The sequence below is a fragment of the Eptatretus burgeri genome, chromosome 9, assembly GCF_056783735.1.
Source record: "Eptatretus burgeri isolate ZD-2024b chromosome 9, Ebu_testis_v1, whole genome shotgun sequence".
NCBI lineage: Eukaryota > Metazoa > Chordata > Myxini > Myxiniformes > Myxinidae > Eptatretus > Eptatretus burgeri.
Genome location: NC_140969.1, coordinates 8,338,120 through 8,343,119, shown reverse-complemented (window position 1 = coordinate 8,343,119; position 5,000 = coordinate 8,338,120). Strand labels below are relative to the sequence as shown.

The 5,000-nt window shown below is 42.3% G+C and overlaps 1 protein-coding gene across 5 annotated transcripts in view; it reads left to right on the top strand.

The window, feature by feature from the left end:
• EFCAB9 (EF-hand calcium binding domain 9) overlaps positions 1-5,000 on the top strand; it is a 72,905-nt gene that overhangs the window by 6,966 nt on the left and 60,939 nt on the right. For 2 of the 5 annotated variants that reach the window (XR_015061432.1, XM_085894017.1), the window contains exon 1: positions 1-227. This exon is cut by the window's left edge and continues 578 nt beyond it. The exons of the other annotated variants lie outside the window; for them this stretch is intronic. The gene's annotated coding sequence lies outside the window, so the exon portion shown is untranslated. The remainder of the gene's footprint in view (positions 228-5,000) is intronic. 5 annotated transcript variants of the gene reach the window in all.

The following is a 5,000-nucleotide window of genomic DNA, read 5'->3' as shown; positions in this document are numbered from 1 at the left end:
GGATGTCCCCGCAACGAAAATTGTTGTTTCAAATTGTCCTCCATTCGTGCCGAGTGAAAAGATTCTGTCCATCTTGTCTCGTTATGGAACGATCGTTTCTACAATCTCCATGATCCCCCTTGGGTGTCGCCATGAAAAAGCGAACCACGTGATGAGCTTCCGGCGCCGGGTGTACATGGAGCTCCCGGACCGTGGAGACGACACGGGATTGAAGGTTTTCCCTCAAGGTTAGAATCGACGATCGCGATTACCAAATGTTTGCTTCATCGGCGACATTAACGTGTTTTCATTGTGGGAACTTTGGGCATTTAAAGAGATTTTGTCCCAAAGCTCATTGTGTAAGGTGTGGAGAATCGGGACACGTCGATGTCGATTGTAAAACCGGTAATGGCCGCCAACCTCGTGGGACGGAAGAGGTGATACCTCGTGAGGAGGTGACAGCCGGTATCGCAAATGTTTCCGATGATACCGTTTCCTTGCATGGCGAGGATGAAAAAGATGGTTTTGTAACCGTGAAATAAAGAAACGTAAAGCATCTACTTCGCGTGAATCCACTAGTTCCTCCAAGATAGTCGTACTGGATACGAGTAAGGTAGTAAAGGCCCAGTCAGACCTTGAGGTTTTAGCCAGCTTATGCCGATTTTTTTGAGAGCACGCTGAAAAACACTGCCATACGTCGTTGTACGCTGGCTTTAAACGTTGTACTTTTCGGTTGTCCTCAAATTTTCCATGCTTGAAATTTTAAGACTTATGCCAGCGTATGACTCACACGTTCCGCATAACGCTGGCCATAAGTTGTAGGCACGTCGTGCGATCGTTGACACACGTCGACACGTTACTTGTGAGTTACTCATAAGTCGAAACACGTCGAGGTAATGTTTAGCGTACCTGAAACTTATTTCTAACCTATGAGTAACGTGTTTTACTCACGTTACGCGATCAGTGACACACATCGACACACGTTACTTGTAAGGTGCTCATAAGTCGAAACACATCAAGGTAATGGTTAGCGTCAGTGTTCCAGGCTCCCTTGTTTTTTTTTTTTTTTTTTTTCTTTCTTCCTTCCTTCGGTATGATGGTGATTTTGACACTTCAATTTCTAGTGCGGTTATAATATAATATAATTAATAGGCTGCCGCTCAACGATTTAAATCATAACCGCACTGTACACTGAACACCGTCATACCGAAGAAAAAAAAAACCAGGAGTCTGGAACACTGACGCTAAACATTACCTTGACGTGTTTCGACTTATGAGTACCTTTCAAGTAACGTGTGTCAACGATCGCATATCGTGCGTACAACTTATTCCCATCGCATGCGGAGCGTGTGTCATACGGCAAGTACGTCGTAAAATTTTCAACATGTTTAAAATTACAAGACTTACTCCATTTAATACGACGTATGATAGCGTACTTTAGCGTTCTATTCGCGTATACCAAACTTACCCATATCGTATTCGATGTGCGCCAGTGTTTTAGACGCATTTTTCAGAGGTCGGCATACGCTGGCAAGATCGCCAAGGTGTGACTGCGATGTTGACACTTCCATTTCTGTGGCGGTTATGATTTGAATCGTTGTGCGGCAGCCTTTTCATAACCTACGCCACGTCATCGTCGGCGATGCGTGCAGCGCGCTATGCCTAAGTTAGACTATCGTTGGGCATAGGTTGTGAAGGCCGACAACAGCTTCAGCATTCGTTGGTATAAGTTATCTATAACACAACGAAACGTTCTGTGTCTGTTACAAATACGTTATGTATAAGACCAAGTCGTTATGAATACGTCCGAATCTTTAAAAAAAACATCAAAAGTTCAACGTAAGCCAGCGTTTTACATACATTTTAATACGTTGCCATTGCTGGCTAAAACGTCAAGGTGTGACTGGGCCTTAACTGAGGAACCTCAAGACGAGAGTATAATCCAAAAAATGCAATGTGGCAATGTTCCTTTAAAGTTTAAACGGTGGTGAAACTGCGTTGGTTATTGGTGGTGAAACGTCTGCAGAACGTACGGATGAATCATCACCAACAACAACTTTTCCAGAGCCTGAACTGAATAGTGGTTTGATTCCTCATACATAGTCTCACCACAAGTATTCAGAATACAGTCTCTGTGAACCCGGTAGAGGTACCCGATGAAGAGGTACAAGAGGACGCTTTAGCAGTTGTATCTCAGGTCGAGGAGAGTGCAAATCAGTGTTCGCGAAGAAGTACTCCACATCACCCGGTAGATCCCTTAGAATCGCTCCTAAATGAGGTGATAAAAGATCAGAGTGAATTTTGTGAACCTGACGGGTTCTTATCTGGATCGTCTGATTCAGAGGATAGCGTAGAGGTGGCAGATCTGTCCCACTCGTCATCTGATCACTGAAGTATCTCCCCAGCGCATTGTGAGCTTTCTAAATGAGACGTTTAGGCAGCGGAAAGTCAACATTCAGAAACATTTTCCTGACTTGCCTGCCTTCCTGCAAACGGCAAGATTTATAATTAAAAATCACGAAGATTTTGGAATGACAAAACCTCAAACTCATAGGCTAAGGAAACTTATTACTAAAGTGAGAACAGAATGTTCACAACAGCAGCCAAATTTCCTCGATATAGGATGAAAAGAAAAGAAGTGTTGTGTGGCACCTTAAACATCAATGGAGGTGGTGCCAACCATTTACGTAGGGTCCAAGTTAAGAACTTAGTGTTTCAGAAACATATTGATGTCTGCTTATTGCAAGAAACACATATAACGGAGACTGCGCAGTCTGATTGGCTATGTCTTAATAAAGGACAGTGTTTCTTTAGCAATCTGTCCTCTGTTTCTGCGGGAGTGGCGTTTTTGCTTCGTCCGGGGTTTGTTCCCGACTCTTGTACTTTCCATGAAATAGTTAAAGGGAACTTGGCATCCTTGGAGTTGGTTTATCGAGGATTTCACCTCACCTTACTCAATGTATATGCTCCTAGTAGCAGTGTAGCTCGTAAAGATTTTTTCACACGTTTGGCTAATTATCTTCACGTGATACCTCTTGATCATTGTGTTTGTATTGGAGGAGATTTTAACTGTACGTTTGAACCAAATCTAGATAGAAACACACGAGAACCACATCCCGAAGCGCATAAAGATATCTTTCGTTTCACATCACTTGGTCTGCTTGACGCATGGCACATACAGCACTCGACAGTCTCTCAATACACGTGGTGCCGGTGTGCTAATGGGTTGATCACACTCGCTATTCTTGATCGATGGTATATAAATTCTACGTACAGAAATGTACTGGTATCTTGTGAACTTTTCCCTTCCGGTTTCTCTGATCACCACCTGGTAGTGCTTGGTCTATCTTCTTCTCGGTTGGTTCATAAAAGTGCTTATTGGACTTTCAATACTAGCCTATTAGAAGATTGCTCTTTTACTGAAGCATTTCGTTGTTTTTGGAAAACACTTGTTCATAGAAAATCTTTCTACTCTTCTGTTCAGTTATGGTGGGACTAAAACCCATATCTGTGTTTTTTGCCAATGTTTTAAGTCATTCTCCACAAGTATGAATAAAATTCAGGTTTCACTTTTAGAAACTGAAATTTTGCATTCAGAGAGAGAATTAGCCGAATCTCAAAGCGGTAGGAAAATTAAGTTATTACTGGAAAAAAAGCATATCTAAGAGAACTGAATCACGAGAGAGTAATGGGGATGTCAGTCAGACTTAGAATTCAAAATGTGAAGTTTTCTGACACTGCAACAAAAAGTTTTTTTTTGTTTGGAAGGTTTAAAGAAGTCCCAAAGGCAGATTGTTTCCCTGATAGATACCACAGGGAACATTACACAAAATGAGGGTGTTGTAAGAATGCTTGTAAAAGGTTTCTTTTCTGAATTATTTGCGGTTAAACCCGTGAACAAAGATATTGATGTGAATATGACCAATCATGTACCTGTTTTGAGTTGTGACCAGCGTCAATGTCTTGAAGTGCCGCCCACCCTGGAGGAACTCATTACAGCTCTGAGTAGCCTTGAGCATGGAAAAACTCCTGGGATTGATGGCCTTCCAGTTGATTTTTTTTACAGCGTTTTGGGACATTCTAGGTCCAGAAGTACTGCTGGTCCTGCAAGAAAGCATATGATCTGGCGTATTTCCTCTCAGCTGTAGAAGAGCAGTAGTTTCCCTCCTCCCTAAAGGTGGAGATCTCCTGCGGGTCGAGAACTGGCGTCCCATTTCATTGCTGTGCTCGGACTATAAAATTTTGTCCAAACTTCTTGCCAATCGGCTGAAGAGTGTAATTGGAACTGTTGTTCACGCTGATCAGAGTTACTGTATTCCAGGAAGATCAATCTCTGACAACATCTTCTTAATCAGAGATTTGATTGATTGTGGCCTTAAGGAAGATGGGGTTGGACTACTTTTTTTAGACATTGAAAAGGCCTTTGACAGTGTTGATCACACCTACATGTTTCATGTTTTGCAAAAAATTGGTTTTGGTGAAAAGTTTATATGTTTGGTTAAATTATTATACAACAATATATCAAACTTATGCAAAGTAAACAATTTTCTCTGTTCTCCTTTTCAGGTTCAGAGGGGCGTTCGGCAAGGCTGTCCATTGTCAGGGTTACTGTTTAGCCTTTTACTCGAGCCACTTCTCATTAATCTTAGACTCTCACTCTCTGGCTTTGTACCTTCCCCAGAGGAGCACCATATCATAGTATCTGCATATGCTGATGATATCTGCGTAATAATTAGGAACGATCAAGACCTAACCACTCTCCTCGAATCCCTATGTGTGTTTCATCGGGCATCATCCTTGAAGGTCAACTGGCAAACGAGCAAAGCCTTGTGGGTGTCTTCTGTCACTCATACATCCGGTAGGCCTCCTTTGGTACCACCTCACTCACTTCCCAAAGGTCTAAGTTGGGAAAGAGAAGGGGTCAAGTATCTTGGCGTTTACCTTGGTCCTTACCAGTATTCTCTCATGAATTGGGAAGGAATGATAGATGACGTGACCAAACGTTTTCAAAAATGGAAACA